At 47.9% G+C, this 23,405-nt stretch overlaps 1 long non-coding RNA gene across 2 annotated transcripts; it reads right to left on the reverse strand.

Annotated features, from left to right (window-relative positions):
* Positions 1-654: 654 nt before the first annotated feature.
* LOC119538692 lies at positions 655-21,909 on the reverse strand. Of its 2 annotated transcripts, none has more exons than XR_005217623.1 (4): positions 21,599-21,909; positions 8,085-8,191; positions 5,307-5,458; positions 655-4,947 (listed from the first exon to the last, which is right to left on the reverse strand). It is a non-coding gene; the product is annotated as an uncharacterized LOC119538692 (long non-coding RNA). The 2 variants fall into 2 exon arrangements; XR_005217624.1 differs by lacking the exon at positions 21,599-21,909 and adding an exon at positions 15,065-15,082.
* Positions 21,910-23,405: the final 1,496 nt, after the last annotated feature.

The raw sequence follows: 23,405 nt of genomic DNA on the forward strand, positions 1-23,405 counted from the left end.
CCTCAGGATGTGACTGTCAATGTGAATCAGGAGTGTATGAAAAGTGTAGCGTGTGGGAATTAGGATGGGAAGGGCACCGAGGTCTTTATAGTCAGGAACGGCACGGGGGTGAAGGGGATCTATGTAAGAACGCTAAAGACCTCCTCCACACTGCACAGTATTCCCTAGGATTATCACCAGGCCATGTAATACTTAGCTTCCCCTGTCCTAGCCTCCAGGCTCTTGCTGTAGACCAGATGGGAGGCCCAGCAGACAAATGCAAATTGTTGTTCTGAGTCATCGCAGCTGGGAACAGCAGTCCCCGCTCTTCTTATCTGACTCCCTTACACTCTTCCACTTCCTTCTGTCGCTGGGTTGGTGAGATACCAATTACCTTGACCTGCTCAGATCCTAAAAGCTTGACTTAATAGCCCTGGAGGGAAATGAGGGAAGGTTCCAGCAGAAGGTAAGTCTGCTCTGGGCTGGGATGAAACAGGAGGCTTATTGCTATTGGCCAGCCCAGAGCTACCTCCCTCAGTAACCATCCCTGACACCAACATCCTCACCTCTACCATCCAAGAGAAGATTTTGGGCAAATGGGGGCAGGGTGCACAGCTGGGGCTAAGGAGCCAAAACAGAGCACCTCTGCTTTCATTTATTTCTGTATGAGGGTGGGAAGTGCAAAGGGAGAGCCTGAACAACCTGGAGACTCTTTCCTCATCAGGAAATTCAGACCCACAAGAGATGATAGATGCTAACGAAAATCATCTTCAGAGCAACTCAGGTAAGTATCATGCATGCATTCATTTATCCAAAAAACATTTATTGAGGAAATAATGTGCCCAGACACTAAGTAAATATAGAGATAAATAGAATCCCCACATTCTAGTGAGAGGGGCTTTCAAATGAGCAAATACCATAAGACAATGGGATCCCGTGCTGTGATAGGAGAGACACAAGGTACTATGCAAGAGAGAAGCAGAGCACCCAACTAGCCAAGGCAAGGGTGAGACGCATTCACCTTCTAGTGGAGTTTTGAGGAACGAGTGGGAATTGGAGCAGGGTAATGCCATATCAGGAGGAGGAAATGGTGGGATGGTTGTTCATGCAGATGTTTATCAGTTGTGGCTACAGAAAATTGAAGGTGGCATTCAACATCTCTGAGAGTGATGGAAGAGGTAGTGGAAGAGGGAAAAGAAAAATCAGACCTTCAGCTGATGAAGGGTGCTGGAAAAGGAGCTGAGTAGACATGTAAGAAATGTGCATGCAAACTCTCCCACTTTAGTTTCCTCTTCCTAAGGCGAGATTCAGTTTGGATTGTGATTATTTTCTCTCTTTTGAAGGTTTTAGCATAAGAGATGCTGTGTGGTATAGAAAAAGCAGTTTCACAAAGCAATTTTTTCTAACTGTCCCATATAAAATTGCGCACGAACACACACGCCATACCCCATCCCACCCCAGCTTTATTTTTCTTCATAGCACTGACCCACTACTTTGTATAAGCAGTGTGTCTCAAATTTTAAAGTGCACACAAATACCTGGAGGTCTTGTTAACATGAAGATTCTGATTCTGTAGGACTGGAGTGGGGGCCCAAGACCCTGTATTTCTAAGACACTCCCAGGTGATGCCAATGCTGCTGGCCCATGGACCACCCTTTGAGTATTAAGAGTGGAGAGTATATCATATGTATTGATTTGTTATACTCTTATCTCCCCCAAATAAAATGTAAGCTCCATGAGAGCCAGAACTTTGCTTTGTTGATTTCTGTATTCCCTAGGACTTACATAAGTGTTTCGCACAGAATAGACATGAATTTCATTGAATGAATGAATGAATGAGGGCATCATGAGGGTATGGGGCAGGCATGGCAAGGACCCCAGAAGGCCATCTAGTAAAGTCCTGGGAGCAGACTCAATCCAATGGGATGGTTTCCTAAAGCAGATAGAAACATAAACCAGAGAGGACAGCAAGAGTCAAATCAGTGTAGCCAAATCCTGTCATCAGGTTTAATACATGAGCATGAGCCAGCAATGAGAGACACAGCCCAAGTCCAGAGCTAGAAAGAACCGAAAAGCTAGAGCAAAGGCAGAAGAGAAGTGAGCAGTTGTAAGAAAATTGTTTCTGCCCTGGCTGCAATGCTCAAAGCTCAATTTATGGTGTGAAGCTTGAATGGCACATCAGGGGTCTCTCAGGTTTAAAGGCACAGAAAAACTCTATTTCATTTCAACTCATCTTGAAACTCCCTGATTTTAGAATATAAAACCAAGTTCCCTAAAGTTTACTATCCACTGCATTTGACTTCACTTGTTCTAAATTTCTTTCTACCTTAAAAGGTGATCCATAACTCAAGTATTCCAGTGTAACACAATAACTTCATAGTAAACACCACTTTAATGTTGACATGTGTTTTCTGATTATGATGATCTCACTTTCCAAAAGGATTTGAGGCAGTTTATAAAACAATAAGTAGCACTCGTGTTGCTTACCATGTACCAGTCAATATTCTAAGGACCTTACAGATACTAGTTTCTTTAATCCTCCCAAGAATCTGATGAAGTGGGTACTATTATTATCCCCACTTTATAGGGAAGAAAACAATCCCAGAGAGATCAAGCGAATTGCTTGAGATCATTCAGCTAGCAATGGCAACATCTACAATAAAATGAAAAATAAAATATTTACAAACCACATCATAAAAGAAGGGTGGCAAGTGGGAAGAAACTAATTGTATCAGAAAATTTGGAAAAGAGAACACTGTTATAACTCAGCAGAAAACTTAACTATAAGCTTCCTGGAAGCCCAGGAAAAAAAGGAAAATAGGATGGGTTTTAGCCACAGGGGCCCTCAGGGCAAATTGCAACAGAGTACCGTGACGCTATGCCAGAAACTAAATTAAAGAGTGGTAGACAGTGTGAGCAGTGCCACTTTAGGCAGACATAGTCAAACAGAGAAAAGAAGTGTGGAGTCAGAGTCTAAAGAGGAAAGTAGATCAAAGTGCCAAAAATGGCCAGCAACAGCGCCAGAGCAAAGTAGAGACTAAAGAGATAAGGCAAGAGGTTCCAAACACAGAGATGGCAAGAACCAGTGGACGCTGTGGATGCAGGGTAGGGTCAGCACACTAGTGAATCACAGAAAGGCAACATTTGGATCATAAAGCCCTTTAGCTCCTCACTACACAAAGTGTGCTCCCAGCTTCACCTGGGAACTTGCTAGGCCCCACTCAGCTCATCTGAATCAGACTGTGCACTTTTAGCCAGAACCTCTGGTGATGGAAATGCATGTGAACAACGAAGCACTGCTTTAGCATGGAGTTTGGTGGATTTCCACCCAGCAGTAGATGCCTGACAGACACACCAGGTGCCAGGACAGATGCCTTCACATTCTCACTCTTCTTCGAGCCTCTTGACAATCATGTAATGAAGATATCCTTTTTGTACCCACTTCACAAAGGAGGAAATCAAGGCTACAGTCAGTCGCATACCTAGTCAGTGGCAGAGCCAGGATTTGTTGCCAGACCAATCCAGCTTCAAGTTCAGTGCATTTAGCAATTGACCAATTGCCAACTGTCCCTTTGGCAATTCAGTGGGAATCCCTTCTAAGGCCCTGAGAAAGCAGTGGCCTGGCCAAGGCAATAGCAGAGAAGCTGCTGCTGGCGCCCATTCTGAAGGCAAGAAGCTGGGACCCGGTGTCAGGGCAGGCATGATGCAGTGACCAATGGAGGAAGTCTTCCGTAGCAGGGATGAAAGGCAAGACGGCAGAGAAGGGCAGGGATGATTGACGTCTTGTAGGAAGATGGCACTGGAGCCTTCTGCCAGCACAACAAAGCTGGTCCTAGATCCACCTCAAGAAACAAGCCCTTCTGATACCACATGGGGGACATGTAGAGGTAGCCCCAGCCATGACTTCTTCATGGTGCCCTACTCTGAGAACCCCTCGCCTTCCCGCCCCCAGCTCACCCTCCCCAGCTCAGCTAGGTGCAGTGGTGTGTTATCCTTCTGTTCCGTTGGTTCAGTGAAATGTCAGTGTGGGAGCAAACCGAGAGTGAACGTGTCTTTCATTTGCCAATTAGTCATGTACCACTCGTAACCGCTCTTGTGTACGATTTATCTATGTGTTTGTGTGTGATACATTATTTAACTTTTCCTTTATTTGTGGCTGGTCTCCTCCACTCGATTTTTATTACTTTCCACGTGGGCAAGGGCTGTCTTTTACTTAATTGTATCCCCCAGAGCATAAGTCTGGGATGCACACTAGGTGCTTAATAAGGTGTGTTGCTGGGTTGCCTCTTCTAGACGATGAGAGCAGCCCAGCCGCTGCCAGGTCTAAGCTGCTCCAGGGATTTAGTTGGGGTGGAGGAGAGGAGTCCTGAGAGCCGGGTGTGTCCACTGCTCCCTCACCGGGTCGAGCCTCTCCATCGGGCCTCAGTCAGGGAATCCCTGCTGCTGCTTCGCCCTCTGCTTTCAACTGCATGGGAAACAGCACCTTCACCGCATGTGGGTGTGTGGCGTGAAGACACGAGGTGGCGTACTTTACGGGCGGGCGGCTGTTTTGCTGTGTTGTTCTCCTGCCCCATCCTGGGGAGATAAGATCTGGACTGGCTTGTGGTTCTCTCCCACCGACTACGAAAGGCAACAAGCAAGCCAAGTTCCCATTTCTCAGGCGCCTCCTCGGCCTCGCGCCCCATCTGAATATCTGCAATGAGATCCGGGTCACTTGAAAGCAGCAGTGAAAAAATGCAGCTTCCCAGAACGCAGGGCAAGAGCCGTGCCTCAGAGCCTGCCTTTCTTCCCAGAAGACCTGCAGGCAAAACTGATTTGCATGGGCTGCCGGCTAAATACTTCACAGCGGAGATGGAGGCTCTGTGCCTGAGGTTGCTTGAGGTGGGTAGGGTGGGGAGAGATGAGTACCCAAGGGAGAACCAACTCGGCCGGTCTTTAGGGAGCTTGGGAAGAGGGGAGCAGACTGTCCTGGAAAAACAGACAAAAAAGGTCACTTATCACTTGAGGGAAAGAAACAGCTAAAAAGAATCAACAGCTATAGGCGTAAACCCTGCTACCTCATTCTGAAACGGGATTCCAGTTGCAAGATACCCTAAGACATGTATTAAACACCTCCGGAACCCAGGTTAATGAGCACAAGTGGGAACTGGGCTTGCCGCCACCATCTGGAACTAGCCCCACGCAATAAAACCTGACCAGCACACTCCCCCAGCCCCAGAGGAAGGAGACTTGACTTTGGGCATTCCTTTTCCCTCCAAGTCTTCTCCTCATTCATCCCTTTTCAGACTCCCTTATTCTATAAACTGGCAGCCAGTGATACCACTCACTTTGATGCAAACATTTACCGAGAAGTCAGAGATTGAGTATAAAAGACAGCACTATGTATAGGCTTTGCAAGGATAGAGAGTAAAAGAAGTAGAGATTTCTTCTCTTAGTTGAAACAATCATGCCCTCCTGCGTTTAGGTCCCAGATGTCAGCCTGAGGAGAGAAAGAGAGAGGTTGTAATTACTAATGTTTCTTCTGATTTGAAAAATAGCAGGCGATGGGGGTGAGGGGAAAATGGCACTTGTCCGCATGTGACCTAGGGATGGCCACTCCAAAGGCTCCCAAGACACATCTGCATTAAACTAGTAAGAGAAAACCTCCAGAATGGGAGTCAACCCGCTCCTGGAGCTGTACGGGGAGGACATGGCAGCCCTGGGATGGGGGAGGGGTTGGCGGCTGAGGGGATAGAGAGGAGCCATTGGGATACAAGTGGGATACACTTGTTCAGTTCTGGAAGATTTTTTTTGTTCTGGGCAACCTAGGATATCTTTATCTGCTAGGGGAGAAAGGCTTGGAGAGCGTGGGAAGGGAAAGCTGTGGGGTATTGCTGATGGTATAGGCTGGGGTTTGGAGGGTGGGGGGTTGCACAGACTGAGTCTACAGAGTCTTCATCAGTTCCTTTCCTGACCCCTGGGTATAGTGACCTGAGTCCCTCTTTGCTTCTTCTTGTTCAGATTGTTTCATTCAATTCTAGGTAAAGCATCCCCTCTCTTGGGATCCCTACATTGTAAACACCCCAAATCCCAGGGGCTGTGCTCCCTGAGGGTTAGGGCAGGAAAGGAAGAGATCTGAGAGGCCAATAGTCATACATGGGAATAGGATAGTTTAGGGTACCTCAGGTAGATCCAGAACAATATCCATGCTTCCTCCCAGCACGTCCTAGAACCCCCAGAAGCTGCAGAAGGGTATCTCCCCAAGGCAGGGGAGTGTGACCACAAAGAGAACAGGCTTTGGGGGAGAGTCCTCAAATTTGAATGCTGGCTCCCACACTTACTTTATGACCTGGAGAAGCAAACTGACTTCTCTAAATCTCATTTTCTCGATTGTAGAAAGAGGATAACAATGCTTTTTGATAGGATTAACTAAGTTAAGGAGTATGCCTAGCCCAGTGCCTGAGTGGATCAAATGGCTCAATAAATAAGTCATCCTCAATATTTTTATTACCACTCTCATTTTCGTTGTTAGCCTCCAGATCAGGAGCCACACTGGGCCTGCAGCGAATCCTCTTAGAGCAGAATTTTTAAGAAGCCAGTCTGCCAGCTCTTCACAGAGTCCCCATAAACCATAAGGGTGGCTGGGTGCACCCAGTTTGCCATGTGTCAATTTAACCATGAGAGGACTCGGGCCCCAGTGAAGCCAGGGGCGGGGCAGGGGCAGCTAAGATTCCAAAAAGAGTTTGCTGACCCCCACGCTTCTGTCTTATGTCCCCAGGTCGGAACCAGCTTTTCATAGCCTGAGAGATGACCCACAAAACTTGCCCTTGTCAAAGTTTTATCGGCTCTGACTGAAGGATTAAAAATGATGCCAACCGGCAGTTCTGACTAGGTTTTTCGGCCAGTCACCGTTTCGCATGGCCACATCTTCTTCTCTTTCTCTTCCGCTTCCTGTCTTCTCTTTGCTGATCTGGACTCGGCCTGGTATTCTTGTCACAATGTCATCGCCCAGGTGAGCTCAGCTCAGCGTGAAACAGAACAGCTCGTCCAGCTGCAGCACACCGTCTGTGCAGGGAGCAGGCAGCCCTCCGCAGTCCCCCGCCTCTCACAAATGGGCTACATAGGCTCCATCTCTGCAGAAGCCAGGCAGAAAGTGTACAGCTGACTTTGGGAGGGTTCTAAGCCACATTCTTGGAGTCTTCAGATGGGAGCATGAGCTCCCCCAAATTCTTTGGGTGCTGCGTGGCTTGCAGCCCCTCCCTCATCCCTTTGTTTGGGGATCGAACGTTCAATTCTAAAAGATGTCTGGGCACAATTTGTTTCCAAAAGGCTTGCATGTTTATTATTTTTTGAACATCAGTTTTAGATCAGTTTGGGTGTTCTCCAGAGGAGAGTCGCGCCGATTTGACATTTAATCATTCTCCTGCGCCCAAGCGTCGTGAATCCCTGCTGCACTGGCTGGGATGCCAGTTCATGCAACTGAAGTGTTTTTATGTTGTTGGGCCATGGGGCGTATTGCATAAACACACGGCCAGTTTACACTGCCTGGGAACTTAGGGGCTTTCCTCTCTGAGGGAAACAGCTGTGAGGAGCTTGACCAACCTTTGCTTTGTGGAGAGAGAGAGACGTCGCCTCTGATCCTCTACGCAGGGCAGGTGCACTGGCTGGGTTCCTGTTGCTTTGCCTGAGGATTCTCCCAGAAGCGCTGAAAGGGGAAGCTCATTACGCCCTCCTCCCGTGCTTCTCGTTTAATTGCTCACAAATGACTTTGCATACTACAGAACTCCATATCTGTTGATCTTCATGTTGTCTGCCAGTAGCAGCTTCAACCGTCTGACTGCTGTGCTGCTCTGAGGTCATAGAATTATGGACTCGTAAAGCTGGAAGGGCTTCAGGAGAGTCATTCACCCAACAAGCTGGATGAGCGCTTACTATATGCCAAGCACCGTGCTAGGCCCCACGGGTGAATGAAAGTGAGCAAGACTAAGTCCCTGCCTTCAAATAATTTCTAGACTTTGAACTCTCGCATCTTCTCCACAGAGCCTCACGTGACCTCCTCAGGCAGGCTGAGTTTGTTCTCCTTTCTGCCCCCATATCCATCTGCTGTCCTCTATTAAGGCACCTACCACAATGTAGTGGAATGATCTTCAGATATTTCTTCTTCTGTGTCAGGAGCGCAGGACTAGCCACGCAGGGTGACATTGAGATTCTGTAGCTCATATCGCAGGGTTTTCTAAAGGGAAAAAAACATCTTAAGATAAGAGTAGAAATAAACTATTTATTGGCCACTTTGACAAACCACCAAAATAAGACAAGGATCGCTGCTGCCTGAAGCTGCAATAATTGGGGAGACCAGAAAGACACCCTCATCTTGAGATCTCAAGAAGAAGCTGGTCAAAATGGGATCATTTAACCTACCGCTCTCTTGGCCCTTCTGCAAACCCTCTCTGCTATGGCTAGAAGAGATGAACACTGGTGTTCAGGGAAGTACCAGATAGTTCTGATAAAGGCCACTATCAGTCCAGGATCCAAGAACTAAGCCTGGGACTGCCTCACTTCTTGGCTGATCCTGGAGATTCAGAGCTTTATACAGCACTAGTGACCAAACCTATCTTGCCATCCCACATCCTGTAAGCACCTCCTCATCCCTTCCCCTTCCTGGCAGGATTGGTACCTACTGAGGTTTCTGCATTTCAGCCAAAGGCAAGAGAGGGTGTCAATGGGGAGGAAATAAAGAAACATGTCTCCCTTGGGACTAGGATGGGGCATGACATTGATGGAGGCAATTCCCAAGGCCTACTGGCTCAATTCCCAAGCTCATAAGCAGAACATAGAGAAAAGGTCCAAATGCCCTGGCTGGATGGAGGAGAGCCAAGCCACCAACAAGCACCAGCAGTGGATTACTGACTGCCAGCCAGAGCCAAGGTTCCCTGGACAGGAACCAAGTTGGAGCAGAGAGAGAGTGACCTGGCAGTGGAATGGCCTCCCCCTCCATGCGGCTCTTGCTGTTGGTTTGTGCTGGGTCATGAGTCCTAGGCAGCCTCAGGTCCCAGGTTGTTCTTTACTAGTAGGTGCCATTTGGTTAAGTATTGTATTGGAAAGGAGTACAGGATGTGAGCTTCTAGATGAACCAACTCAGAGTAACCAGACATGGCTTAACTTGGCTGTACGATGCCAAGACTGCAGGGGGGCTGCTGCTGCCTCAGCACAGAGGAGCCGAACGACAGACAGGTAGGGGAGGGCCTGGGGATGGAGCATACCCAATACAGATAACTGCAGTGACCTAGAGAGGCTCAGTGCTCAGCCATCAAGCTGCAGTCCAGCTCTCTAGAAGAAGGGAAGTTCACATGCAGGCTCCTGAGCAGCCCCTGAGCCAGGTTTCAAGTTGTAAGGTCCTGGAGGACTTGCAGAAAGCAGTTGCTGGTTCCTCCAGGGGATTTTAAAGCTTGCTCCATATATTAGTTTCCTGGGGCTCCTATAACAAAGGACCATAAACTCGTGGCTTAAAACAACAGAAATTTATTCTTTCACAGTTCTGGAGATGTTGGCAGGGCCGTGCTCCATGTGAAGGCTCTAAAGGAGAAAAGCTTCTCTGTCCATTCCTAGTTTCTGGTAGTGGCTGGCAATCCTTGGTGTTCTCTGATTTGTAGCTGCCTAACTCCAGTCTCTGCCTGCTTCTCCGCATGGCCCCCCTCTCCCCTGTGGGCCTCTGTCTCTGTGTCCCTTTTCCTTTTCTTATAAGGACAGCAGTCAAATTGGATTAAGGGCCCACCCTAATCCACTATGACCTCATCTTAACTAGATACATCTGCAATGACCCTATTTTCAAAAATAATGTCACGTTCTGTGGTATGGGAATTAGGACTTCAACATATTTATCTTTTGGGGGGACTAATTCAACCTATAACACTCCAGAGCTACCCCCAAGCACCCCAGATGACTACTCCTCAATCTCATCCTGAAATTGCATCTATGGCAGGGTAGACCAAGCTGAGAGGCCTAGATCTGGAGCTGGAACTCAGGAGACCACTTGCCTATACAAGGTGGGATCCTGAGCTTTACCTGGAGAAAGACATATTTTTTACAAAAGACTAGATGGCTAAGGCAATGGGCATGGTAGGGAATGTGCTCTGCTTTAGCAGAGACTCTTTGGGGAGAGCTAAAACAGGAGGAGATGAGATTGGTGATCATCTTGCAAGAGTTAAGCCTCAGAAGTCACAGGAACTGCATATAAGACCACTTAGCCCACCTATGGGTTCCCCTTCAGTGGGTAAGAACAAAGAACAGCATCCACACACCCCAGGATGGTAGTCTGTCTACTCGAAGGTGGGAGGGGTTCTGCTGGCAACCTGGTGTCCCCATTTGTTCACTCATTCAACAACTATTTCCCAAGTGCTTAATTTGTTCTGGGCACAATATTAGGTAGTGAGCAACATGTCCCCATATATGAAGCTTCCATTCTAGCAGAGAAAAGAGAAAATCATCAGTTCCATAACCCAAAGTATTTGTAATTGTGACAAGTATTACATAGGGCAAGCAACTTCGAGGGTGTAGGATGGGACCAAGTCTGGAAGGTGCCCTTGGGAGCCTTAAAAGACACCTAGTATGGGCCCTGAAGGGTGAGTGGGAATTATCTAGATAAAAGGATGACATGGGGAGAGGGAAAACATTCCAGAAAGAAGGAGCAATTTATGCAAAGGCCTTGAGATTGGAAAGAACATGATAGAAAAGGAACTAAAAGAGGATCCAAGTGGCTGGAGAGCCAAGGATGGCATGAGATGGTTCTGGGAAGCATGTCTCTTAAGGAAGGTGTAGTGGTTTTCCAGGGCTGTGGTAAGAAAGCACAAACTGGGTGGCCTAAAACAATAGAAATTTATTCTCTCACAGTTCTGGAGACAAAGTCTAAAATCAAGGAGTTGGCCTACTTGGCTCCTTCTGGAGACTCTGAGGAAGATCCTGCTCCATGCCTCTTTCCTAACTTCCAGTGGTTGCCGACAACCCTTGGCATTCGTTGGCTTGTAGACACATCACTCCAGTCTCTGCCTCCATTTTCACAGAGCCTTCTTCCCTGTGTATTTCTGTGTCTAAATCTCTCTCTCCTTAAAAAGATGCCAGTCATTTAGGGCCCGTCCTAATCCAGCATGAGCTCATCTTAAATTGATTTCATCTGCAAAGACCCTATTTCCAAAGAAGTTCGCCTACTCAGGTACTGGGAGTTTGGACTTCTTTTGGAGGGAAATAATTGAACCCACAACAGAGGTCATATCACGCAAAGCCTTGCAGACTCTCTAAAAGACTTTGGTCATCATCTGAGACAGTAGAGAGCCATGGAAGGGTTGGGGGTAGGAAGAGATGACATCATCAGATATGCTGCCCAAGCCCTCAACCTTCCCCTCTTGCCTATTGTTGCCTAGATGCACATGGGGATATTGGGTCTTGTGTCTGAGGCCATTATGATCTGAAAACTCTAAACTGGGCAATCTGAGAGGTTTACTTTGCCCCTAGCAAGCAGAGCTAGCCAATTCATTTGAAAAGATTAATTTTCAGATTGCACTTGTGTCTGCAGAAGGGCAGATGTCCCTGTGGGCTCATGGCCTTCCCTCCTGGGGCCACATGTTGAATGGTGTCTGCACCACTAAAGGTATAGGCCACCCAGCTTGCAAAAAGGAGAAAGGGAAGCTGGCTTCCCCAACAATACGATAAGCTAAAGCCTACAAAAGGGAGGGAGGTTTAGCAGGCCACCAGGACTTTTCATGGGAGTTAAAAAGAACACAGAAGCTGCTGAAAGGGAGAGTCGGCCTCCCTCCATTTCTAAAATTCCCTGGTTTTCTGCAAATTCCATCACAGACAAGAAGAGGGTCCCTTCTCCATTCACCAGGAGGGGCTCTAATTCCTCAGGCCATTAGGTGTCTCCTCAGCTGCTCCAAGCAAGACCATCTCTTCTCTAACACCAAGGAGAAAGGAGGCAGGGAAAGTCCTCTGGTCTCAGAGGCCTTTAGGAAAGAGCTCAACAAATCCCTGCCCTTACCCCGATCCACCCATCCTCCCTGGCACCTCAATATCAATCTTAATACCCAAAGAACAAAGATTCAGCTCAAAAGTGACCAGCAAGGGCAGAGTGGTTCCAGACAAGGCCACGCCAACCCACTCCTGCTGGACTTCTTCCCCACATGCTCATGAGAAATAGCTGAGGCTGGGCCCCTGGACCTCCCTAGCCCCCTCCTGCTCTAAAGTCTAGACTCAGGCCACACAAATCTCATATCACATATACCCAAGGCTTAAACCTGTGTCCTTGGGCTTCCCTGGGCCTCATCTAGCATGGAACAGAAATGGAGGAGAGAAGTGACTGCAGCCTCCTGAGACAGGGAAAAGCCAAGTGCCACCTGAGCCTAAGAGCTGATGCAGGAGACGGACACTGACGTTGCATCCCCCTCCCTTTAGAGCCCTGGCATTCTGCATCTGTCACCCTGAATGCTCACACGGCTGCGGAAAACAGCCTGGAACAGAACGATGTTTCCTCTTATCACAGCCTCATCTCTTCCCTGACAGTCATGGGGTCAGACGCACGAGAGGCCAGTCGCCTGGGTCAGGAAGGACCTGTTACCACTTGGAAACGCTCCTATTTAGAGGCTTGCATTTGGGTGCAGCAGACAGGCAGGAGCCAGGTGAGGGCACCTCCCCAAGAGCTGCTCAGTGAGCCTGGCTGCAAGGCACCCACGCAGGAAGTACCCAGGAGCTCCAGGCTTGGTCAAGTCCCCGCAGGCAGCACAGGGCGGGAGTGAGAGTGGAAGGGGAGGGCAATTCTGACCCTATGGTCTAATAAGTGGATACTGTAGCAGTTTCAGTCTTAGTGATTGCCTTCCTCTGTCTAACTTAGGCCCCCTAAGTCAAGAGGTTGGAGCATTTCTTTGTTTGCTTAACCTGAGCACTTTTGCAGCCCCAGGGCATATCCACTTCTTTTCCAGCTGGGGCTGCAGCTGGTGACCTGGCTATTATTCAGCTTGCACCTCAGGGCTCCTCCTGCAGAACAGAGCCCCTCCTCAGGCCCCTAGAGAGACCCTCACCCCAGTTGCTGCAACGGGGGCAGCACAGTGACAGAGCTCCCCCTCCTGACAGCTCACGGTGGTGACAGCCATGGAGGTTTATGGCCTGAGCTCTCTCTCTTAACCACCCTTCCATGAAACCTGAGTTCGGAAAATGCCTTCCCCCTCCCCCTCAATCCACTGCCCCCCAGAAAGGGCAGCTTTATCTGGAAGATCTTGAGAAGCAAAGGCCTTTATATCAGTGCCAGGGTTCTCCAGACAGCACCGAATATCAAGCAGAACTTGAAATGACACCCAGGACAGGTCCTTAACCCAGCACTGGGGCAGACTGATGGGATGTGTTCCAGGGTCCCCACAGCACGAAGCTCAAAGGATCACACGTGCCAGGCAAGTCAGTTACACACCCATGCTGATGGCCACCCAGAGAGCCTGCCCATCCCTCCCCAAAGGAATTCTTAGACAAAACTTTGCCCATCCCTTCCACCCCAAAAAGCTAAATACAACCCCACAACTTCCAAGGGACCTGTTGATGACAATGACAATAAACAACATAACACGCTTTGTTCTTAAATTACTGTAACTCACATTCGTTATCTTATTTGATTCTCAACAACTCCCCACCACCATAGAGCAGATGTCAATGTCAGATGAGGAAACTGAGGCATGGAGAGATGGGGTGGTGTGCCAGGATGCAAGCTCAGCTCCTCCCACATGATGTCACTTCCGTGAGGGGCTGTGAGCTGAGCACCCCAAGGAGGAGGGACACTGGGAATCAGGAAGCCCTTGAGGCCAGAGCTCCCTTGGGGCCCTGCTGCTCTCAGGCCAGCCAGGAAAGGAAGCAGAGAGAGATGGCCCTCCATCTCCCCAAGTGCAGAGTTCACCATAAAAACCCTCCCCAGATCCTCACAGCCTTAGAACCACCAACCAGGGGGACAAAACGGGTGAAGGGAACTAACACAGGCTCTCGGGCTTGATCAGCTTCTCCTGTCCTGTTACCACGGTACTCATTCTTCAGAAGGGTCCAGGAGAGCAGTTAGCTAGAGAAATGCTAGAGTCCCTCATGGGTTAAACTTCAGGCCAGCTCCAAGCCACAGCCCAAGTTTACACAACCTAACACCCAGGTATAGGCCTCCACAACTTGGCACGCGATTCACCTCGATGTAAGTGTTGCTGTAAGAAAACAAATGATAATTTGTTCAAATTTATTAGAGTTGATTAATCAATCCATCAGCAGCAGCAGAAATGAAAGCTAATTGGCCTCATTATGAAAGCTCTAAGATTGGGTGGTTATTAATAAACCAAGCCTGCAGATAAAAGATTTTCTCATCACTGAGACTTTCATTTATTAATTCAATAAAATGTGCTAAGTACCTTCTAGAGGAAGACACCATGTTAGGGGCTATAAAAGAGGAATAAAAAAGATCCCTGCCCTCAAGAAGCTCAAGCCTTAGCAGAGCAAGATGTTAGATGCTCCCAAATAAAGGTGAACTGTGCCGACTGCTGTACAAGGGTACAGACTGCCATGGCAATGCAGAGAGGGGCAATCATGTCCCTCGGGGGGAATCACAGAGGGCCCCATGTGGGGGGAAACATTTGGGCTGAGCCTTGAAAACTGGGTGGTAGGACAGAGAGAGTGGAGCATGCATTCCAGGGAGAACATGTGCAAAGTCACGGAGGTGGGAAAATGCAGGGTATTTTTAGGAAGCAGCATGGATTCCTGGTAGCCAGCAGGAAGTCGTTCCCAAGCATTACTGAAGCCAGCTGGGTGCCAAGCCCTGTGTGCTATATGCAGGCTCTAAGCTAATCATATCAGTGAACAAAGCAGACAAGGTCCCTGACTTCATGGAGCTTACAGTCCCTCCAAGGATAAGCCAGAAAGGTTAACCAGAGAACCCCCAACGCTGCCCTTCTAAGTAGTTTGGATGATGTTCTAGTTTGCTAATGCTGCCTGAATACAAAACACCAGAGATAGATTGGCTTTTATAAAAGGGGGTTTATTTGGTCACACAGTTACAGTCTTAAGCCCATTAAGTGTCCAAGGTAACACATTAGCAATCAGGTACCTTCACTGGAGGATGGCCAATGGTGTCCGGAAAACTTCTGTTAGCTGGGAAGGCATGTGGCTGTTGTCTGCTCCAAAGTTCTGGTTTCAAAATAGCTTTCTCCCAGGACGTTCCTCTCTAGGCTGCAGTTCCTCAAAAATGTTGCTCTTGGGGTGTTTGCCCTCTCTTATCTTCTCCGGAGCAACAGTCTGCTTTCAGTGGCCGTCTTCACAATGTCAGCTCTCTCTCGGCTTTTGTACATTCTTCAAAGTGTCTCTCTTGGCTTTAGCTCTTCTTCAAAATGTCACTCTTAGCTGCACTGAGTTCCTTCTGTTTGTCAGCTCATTTATATGGCTCCAGTGATTTAATTTAGACCCACCCTGAATGGGTGAGGTAACACCTCCATGGAAATTATCCAATCAGAGTCATCACCCACAGTTGGGTGGGGTGCATCTCCATGGAAACACTCAAAGAATTCTGCCCACACAAGATTACATCAAAGATAATGGAGTTTTGGAGGACATAATACATTCAAACCGGCACAGGTGATTTTTAGTTTGACAATTTGTAGTTAATAACAGTTTTTAATACTGCAAGGTTATGATCAGAGCCTTTTGTTAGAGTAATCTGGTCCTAGAGTATAAGGCAAATTTAAGAAGGGGGAGAAAAGGAAAGGAAAGAAAACAGAAGGAAAGGGAAGGAAAAAGAGAAAGAAAAAAATAGAATAGCCAGTTAGGAAGCTATTGCAGTAAACCAGATAATAGATGATGATGAAAACCAGGGCAGGAAGGAGGAAGGAATTTACAGTTATGAATGGAAGAGATACCGTCCAGGTAGACTATACTCATTTTGGGAACTAGATGGAGGTAAGGGCAAGGAAAGCATCAAAACTGACCTGGGCTCTGGAGCCTGGGGTGGCCTGAAGAATGCTGGTGCCATTATCAAAACTCCAGGGCTCCAAGAAGAATACATGGGATGAAAAGCAGGTGACGAGATAATATGGGGCATGTCCGGTGTCTTGCCCACCAAGGAGACAAGGGGGATCCATCCATCCAGAGAGGAGAATAGACAAGAAATCACTGAGAGAGTGCCAGTGGGAAGGGAAGGTAAATGCAAACATGGTAAAGAAGGGCAGAACCACCCTGAGCAGCAACATCTCAAGACCCCAGCACTATGGTTCTCTCCCAGAGTCTCCAAAGCTCTTTGGAAAGACACTTTCTCTCCCAAGATCCATAGCTTCTCCCCCAGGAGACCATGTAATAGAGTGTGCTGTAAAAATGCATGTGGCAAAATTGGTGGGTTATCAAATGGGGTTTGGATTCTGGTGAACTAGGGGTTTTCATTCCCACTGTCCCTTGTAGCTCTGGTTTTTTCTCAGTTTCTCCTCTGACGGGGATCTTCTCTCCATGTTCCAGAAACCCTCCAACTCCTGGTCCAGAGATTCCAGCTGATTGGTTTTCTCACTACCCCCAGAGCCCAGACTGGCCCAGATTTCAGGTGATGACCCCTCACTGGCATCAGAAAGACCAGATCAAAAGTCTCCCTCTTTGTCAGCACCCAGAGCCTCTTCTCTGCCTCCGTCCCTCACCCTGCACCAGACACGGCAGGCTCAGGCGGGTCTGACGGGGCCAGCCCCCGGGGCTGGGTGGGAAAGTTGACATCTCTGAGTTTACCCAAAGTGCGTGTGCTCCAACGGAGCAAGTCCTCTGGGACTCCACAGAAGGCCCCAATGGTGGGATCAGCACTTTTCTCTCAGGTTCACAGCAGCCAAATACAAATACCTTAGATTTACAATCCAACCACCAAAGCTCAAAAACAGAATGAAAATCAACTCCCACAAAGGAGCTGATTTTCCTTTGAGACCTAGAAATTCCGCAGTGACAGAGTTTCTTCATAAAAGAGTATGAAAACTTCACCACCAGCCTCCATTTTCAATTGGGACATCTCTTTTCTCCCATATTGTCATTAAACAAACCCCAGCACAGGAGAGCTACTCAACTGAATTCAATTCCTGAACTGAATTAATAATCAAGTGGTCAATTCTCTGTTGAGCTCCAGCCCTGGAGACCAGAGGAAAAGTGAGACCCACTCATTAAAAAATGCTCATCTTTCTGGAGAAAGCAGCCACATTTAGACATCTGTGAACTGGACTAGAGCCCTCCAGGAGAGGCTATAAGAGAGATGGTCCACAGCAGGCAATGATAATCATTACCACACACCTCAAGTTCCAGTAACCCAGATATCTGCCCACTGCTCACAGTTCTCAAAGGGCTGCTCTTATCTCACCAAGGCAATATGTGGCCAACTCCTCATAAAACGACAGAAGAATTAAAAGGGATTTTTTTTCTAATAAATATTCTCTTGCAGCTAATCCAACCTTTGTAACTGTCAGGCTTCATGGGGCTGGCCGCAAGCCCATCAGATAACAATGCAGCTGTGACCTGAGAAACGTGAGAAGAGGAGCAGATTAATAGAGATGAAAAGCATGTTTGGTAATTGTGTCTGAGGGGAGGTCCATGGGGAGTCCACGGAGGGGCTACCCTGGCAGCTCAGGGATCCCAAAACCAATGCCACCCATAAACCACGGCTACCTCACGAGCCCTGAAAATGAGCAGCTGGTCTCTCTAAGTTTTTGCACAGGTGTTAGCTCCCTTGGCTTTCCTGAATTGGCTCAATGAAAAATGGCAGCAGAGTGACAGAGCAGTGGCGTCACAAGGATGTGTTTTTGGTGCTCACCACCCCCAGTGGGGGGCTGAGAACACCAGCAGCTCTGCAGGGAGGCAGCTCGGGGCAGTAGCATCTTCCCCTCCTGCTCTCTGCCAAGCCCCCAACAAGCAGCCCCATCATGCAATAAAGCTGTAGGCTGAGGGATTTAACTAATGGCCATACTTTCCTAATCAAGAGTCAGGACAAAAATGATCTGACAAATGCAAGTTAGGTATGGGGATAACAGGGCAGAAAATTTGAGTTAGGGCTGTCCTAAAAGATCCACGGTCTGTGTGACTGACATGGTTCAAAATGGAAATACTGATCTTCTAGGCTAGGTGATATGACCAGGGCTATTAAAACGAAGAAGATGACGATGAAGAAAATGAGGCCCTTGTTTACAGCCCTACAATTTCCCTCCCTCCATCCTCATCTTTGATCACACCCCAAAGAAAAATCTCTCCCAAACCAGTCCCCAACCCAGAATTTCTTCAAATATGGGCACACTGCTCCTGCTGCTTCTTGCATCCCCTCCCCATGAGCCTCTGCAGCCCCTTAACCTGCAGAAGTTTGCAGAGCCTCCAGCCAGAGGTCCTCCCTCCATACGCCCTTCTCTACCAGAAGGAACTGGGCCCAGCCTCCATAGTCCCACTCCAGGGAGAACACACTGGCAGAGGGCCTGGGGGGAACAGTGTTGGCTACTACCCAAATTAGAAGTGTCCTGACGCCCAGAGCCCTGGAAAACAAAATCCAGTATAAATGTTTTCTTTTGACTCCTCCCTGCTCTCCAGCCATTCTCTCCTTTTTTTTATTTTTTATTTTTTTCAATTTTATCATGGCAAGGTATATATAACATAAAAATTGCCATTTTAACCATTTTAAGTGTGCAATTCAGTGACATTAATTACATTCATTGTTGTGCAACCATCACCATCATCTCTTTCCAAAACTTTTTCATCACCCCAAACAGAAACTCTGTGCCTTTTAAGCAAAAATTGCCCCCATTCACCCCTACCCCTGGCCCCTGGTAACCTCTAATCTACCTTCTAGAAATTTCACTGCAGTGGCATCTTGTCCCTTTGTGTGATATCCAGCCATTCTGGCCCAGGATGAGTTAGTCCTTCCCCTGTCCATCAGCTGTCTGGAGGGATTCACGGGAAGGGAGTGTGCAGGGGTTCACTCAGCAAGGAGGCTCCGAGTGCCCACCAGCAGGAGAGAAGAGCTCCCTGCTGACAGCCTGCCAGGAAGATGGTGCAGGCATCTCAACAGCTCAAGGAAGACTAGGTGTGCTGATAGATCACTAAAAAATCAAGCAGGGGCTTTATACTCAAAATGACCATCCCTGCTAACACACACACCTCACTCACTAGGTTTCAAGGCCTGTTCACCAATCTGCCCCATCCTCAGAACCTAATTTTGAGGTAGGCGCCCTCTACTGACAGAGCTTAACATCACACTCCCAGGAACAGAGATGCTCTGAGTCTCGCCATTACTGCGAGCAAAGTGAACTTGGAGCCAGCCCACTACCCAATTTTTACAGAAGAGGAAATGGAGCATTGGAGGTTAAGTAACTTACTCAAGGTCAGCAGAAACTGGTGAAGTCAGGCTGACTCCGAAAAATGAGGCAAACACTTCCGTCTGGAAAGAAAGGCCCTTCATATCTTCTCAATTACAAACAATTCAGATAAGATATCCAGGCACGAACTTGCTAAACAAATCTGGAGCGACTGGGATAAAGGGACACCGTGGGAGCTTTGAACCAGGTACTTTTAGGCAAGTAAATGGAAAAGTTCAAGAAAATATTCGACCTGGGAAACTCTTTAGCTGTAAGAGATGCAGGCCCATACATTCAGGCCAAGAATTTCAGTACAGTTAGTAAACATTTGCTGAGCAAAGGACTGTGCTAGCCTAGGCATAGCAGAGAATACAAATGCAGCCTCCCACCTTCAGTCCTCCCTCAGCAGATCGCCTAAGGTCTCATATCTTATGGCCTCCATTCAAAGCCTGATATATATCCCACTGTCCTTAAACATTCCTCAGTCTTTGTGGCTCTTTGTTGTTGGCTTGGTTTGTTTTGTGTGTGTGTGTTTTCATCTAGAAAGCTTTCCCCCATCTCTTCATTTATCTAAATCCTAAACTTTCTGATCATCACAGGCCTTAGTGAGCGCTCTTTTCTCCTAACATGGAAAGCACGTAATAATAATGGTGTTTGACTTTCACCATGATTTGGGCACAGTGCTAAACACTGTACAGTGCATGGTCTCATTTAACCCTTGCAAAAGAACCCACATTGAGAAAACGGGTCTAGAGAGGGTGCGTAACTTGCTCAAGGTCACACAGCCACTAAGTAGCAGAACCAAGATTAAGATCTTGGTCCCTGTGATTCCAGAACCTCATCTCTTAACCCCCATATGTGGAAGGGCCTGTCAGCTGAGTCTGGATGTCATGATGGAACACTTCATCATGTGAAGCAAATATTGGTTCCTAACTATTTCACACTTACTGCCTTTTCTTCCAACCAGTCCAGGCACTGCGAGGGCAGGCGCCATGTGTGAAGAAAGAGCTCAGCACGGTGCCTCACGTGTGTATTAGTTCCCTCTCCCCTTCCGTGCCCACATAGTGCCTGTGTCAGTGACAGAGGGTCAGTATCCAGAAGCAGAAATCAATGCCCTTATCTGAAGGCAGTACTCATCCTTGTACCTTGTCACTGAAAGTAAAAGAAGCCTGTATGTTCAATAACGTACTGAGAGGTGAACTGAGGGGTGGGGAGGTGGTGGGCAAGGGCCACATGCTGCTTTGTGGCTGACCTGGAACCCCAGGTCAACCTAAAAATAGTAATAACTTAGCAATAACTGATACGCAGCAGGCACAGCACCAAGCACTGTATTGGCAGTGTCTCATGAATCCACATAACCAGCCTATAGTTGCTGCTATCGCTGCTTTATAGATGAGGAAATCAAGACTCAGAGAATTTAAATAACTTTCCTAGAGGCTCAGAGCTAGTAAACGGTGGAGCTGGAATTCGAACCCAGAGCTTTCTGACTCCAAAATAAGAGGGAAGGGAGAACCCCCAAAACCTAGTTAGGGAACATGGCCTCCCACCTAAGGTCAAATGTTCAAAGTTTTCATAATACCAAATGTTTGATATTTAATAAGCAAGTGTTTGTTGATTGGCACAAGATACGGCCCCTCCTGTCAAGAAACTCACAGTCTAGACAAGAGGACAGATGGAGGGAAAGAAGCAGGATGCAGGATAACCACTGGGGCTGAGCAACAATGAAACAGGCTGTCCTATGAGGGAACAGATGATGCAAGTGTAGTGAAAGCGAGGCAAGTTTAGGAAAGGGATTGAATGAGATGTACTTCTAGAAATCCTTGTCATCTCAGCTGGGCAAAGCAAGGCAGACCCTGTCCTGGGGATGAAGCAGGAAGGAGATAGAGCCCAGAATTCATTTATAAACCAACGTCTATTAAGCATTCATAATAGACCATGAATATAAAATAGTGACAAAATGTACACCACCAATTATCAAGACCTTAAAGACCATCCAGTCCTATTTCCTTATTTTACAAATGAAGAGATCAGGCCTAGGGACATAAAATGGCTTGACCATGGTGAATTAGTAGCATTGTCAGAGTCAAGTCCAAGTTTCCTAGTGTCCCCTCTGCCTCCAGGTAGGAAAGGAACACCCATCCAGGAAGGAGTGAGGTCAGCGGGGATCTCTGAGCTTCTTCCCAACCCAAGCCTTGGACAATATCTTTATCAACCTCCCCTTACCTGCTCTCTCCCTGCCTGACTCTCATTCCATCAGCCATTCCAGCCATGGCTGCAGAATAAGAGGATCTCACCTGACAGGATTCTAAAGTTCAGACCTCAGCTGGTCCTGGGCTCTCCGGTGAGATCCACCTCAGGAAGGCTGACCCAGGGCTGCCCGGTTCTGACCAGAACACTGAAGGGTAGCAGCACAAGCAGCACAAGGGATCCAAAACCCATCTCAGGTTCTCAGAGCAAACAGAGACCAGGGCACCAGGCCACAGTCAATGGCAAAAGCCTTCTTGGTGGTTCTCTTTGCTGGAGGGCACCAGCCCTGCCCACCCAGGGCTGAGGCAGAAACCCAGAAACCAGCCCCAGTCTCCCCTGAGCCAAGGGACGCTGCAACCCCTGCTCTGCTCTCAAGGGCTCAGATCTGAGATGAGGAAAACACTCAAGGTGCTGTCAGAGAATCCAGGGCCCCTTGGGGGTGGGTGGGGACTAGAGAATACCACCACCACCACCATGGGTGGGAAGGGGATGGAGGGCTCTTGTTTCCCCAGAAGGCTGTGCCCTGCCCTGGGGAGGAAACAGCTTCACAGAATGACACTTGAGGCCCTGGCTTGGGGCCAGTAGAGCAGATACAGCTCAGGGTTTTGTTTCCCATTTATAAATGGAGGTAGGTGAGGAAAGGAATTCTTTGGCTGAGTAACATAATACTTCTGGGTCCAGCCCACCAGGCCTAGCCCTGGGAAGAGCAAACAAGCTGCCTGCCCCTTCTCAAAAGGTTTGTGGACACTCTGCTGGCTACCACTCACAGCACCGAGGTGTGGATGATGGTGAAGGGGAATCGGTGAGGGGCAGATGGGGAGATCTATAGCCCAGCCCTCCACCCCCAGACCTAGGCCGGATCCCAACACTTAACACCACCAAGCCATCAGATGGAACTCTGTACTCCACCCCTCCCATGCCGTCTGGGTTCCCACTTTCCCCACTGACCCAGAACCCAGAACCCAGAACCCAAAATGTAAGTCCAGGCTTTCTTCCCCGTAAACCTCATAAGCTGAGGGGCTTCCCAAACTCCATCTGCACAGGCCAAGGGCCTCCCTCAACTGATGTGTGTGTGTTCTGCATGTCACAAGCCAGGAGCCAGCACCCAGACAGCTAGCTGGGACCCCAATTATCAGCAACAGAAGTTAAAGTTTAACAGCCACCAACATCCATATGGTACTTTACAGTTCAGAAGATTGTAGAATGTTGGGGACCTAGTGATAGACAGAAGCTAGTGAGGGGGAATGATACTCTAATATGTTCAGATATGTTAATGATGGTGAATTCAAATGTAAAGGAATAGATAGGGGTGACAATTGTTTGTTAATGGGATTACAAGTATCAGAGCTGCACTGAATGTGAATAGGATTGAAAGGGGTTGTTTAAAGGCATATATCCCACAGATCAGCACTACAACTCTAGATAGGTGCTTGCATGATATATTTCTAAGGCATGACACTAGCACAGAGAGCTGAAAACAGAAGGGCATGTGGGATAAATCTGTCTATTGCATACTAGGAACTGTAATTAATAGGAATACCTTACTGGTACCACACAAAACCAGGGACAAATAATTTAAGGGCTGACAAGACCTACAAGGTGTTTTGGGTCATAAAAAAAAAAAAAGCACCCAGATATTATCATTCCATCCTCATAACAATCCCCTAAGCTGGGCACTGACTTCTCCCCATTTTACAGGTATGGAAGAGAGAGGCTCAGAGAGGTTGAATAATATATTGAATGAATTGGCAAAGGCAGGTCTTGAACCCCAGCCACCTACCGCTAAATCTCACACTCGATCAGCAGCCCGGTCATTGATATCGGTGATAAATGGAATTGGTTATAACCCACTCT

This window comes from Choloepus didactylus, chromosome 6, assembly GCF_015220235.1.
Source record: "Choloepus didactylus isolate mChoDid1 chromosome 6, mChoDid1.pri, whole genome shotgun sequence".
NCBI lineage: Eukaryota > Metazoa > Chordata > Mammalia > Pilosa > Megalonychidae > Choloepus > Choloepus didactylus.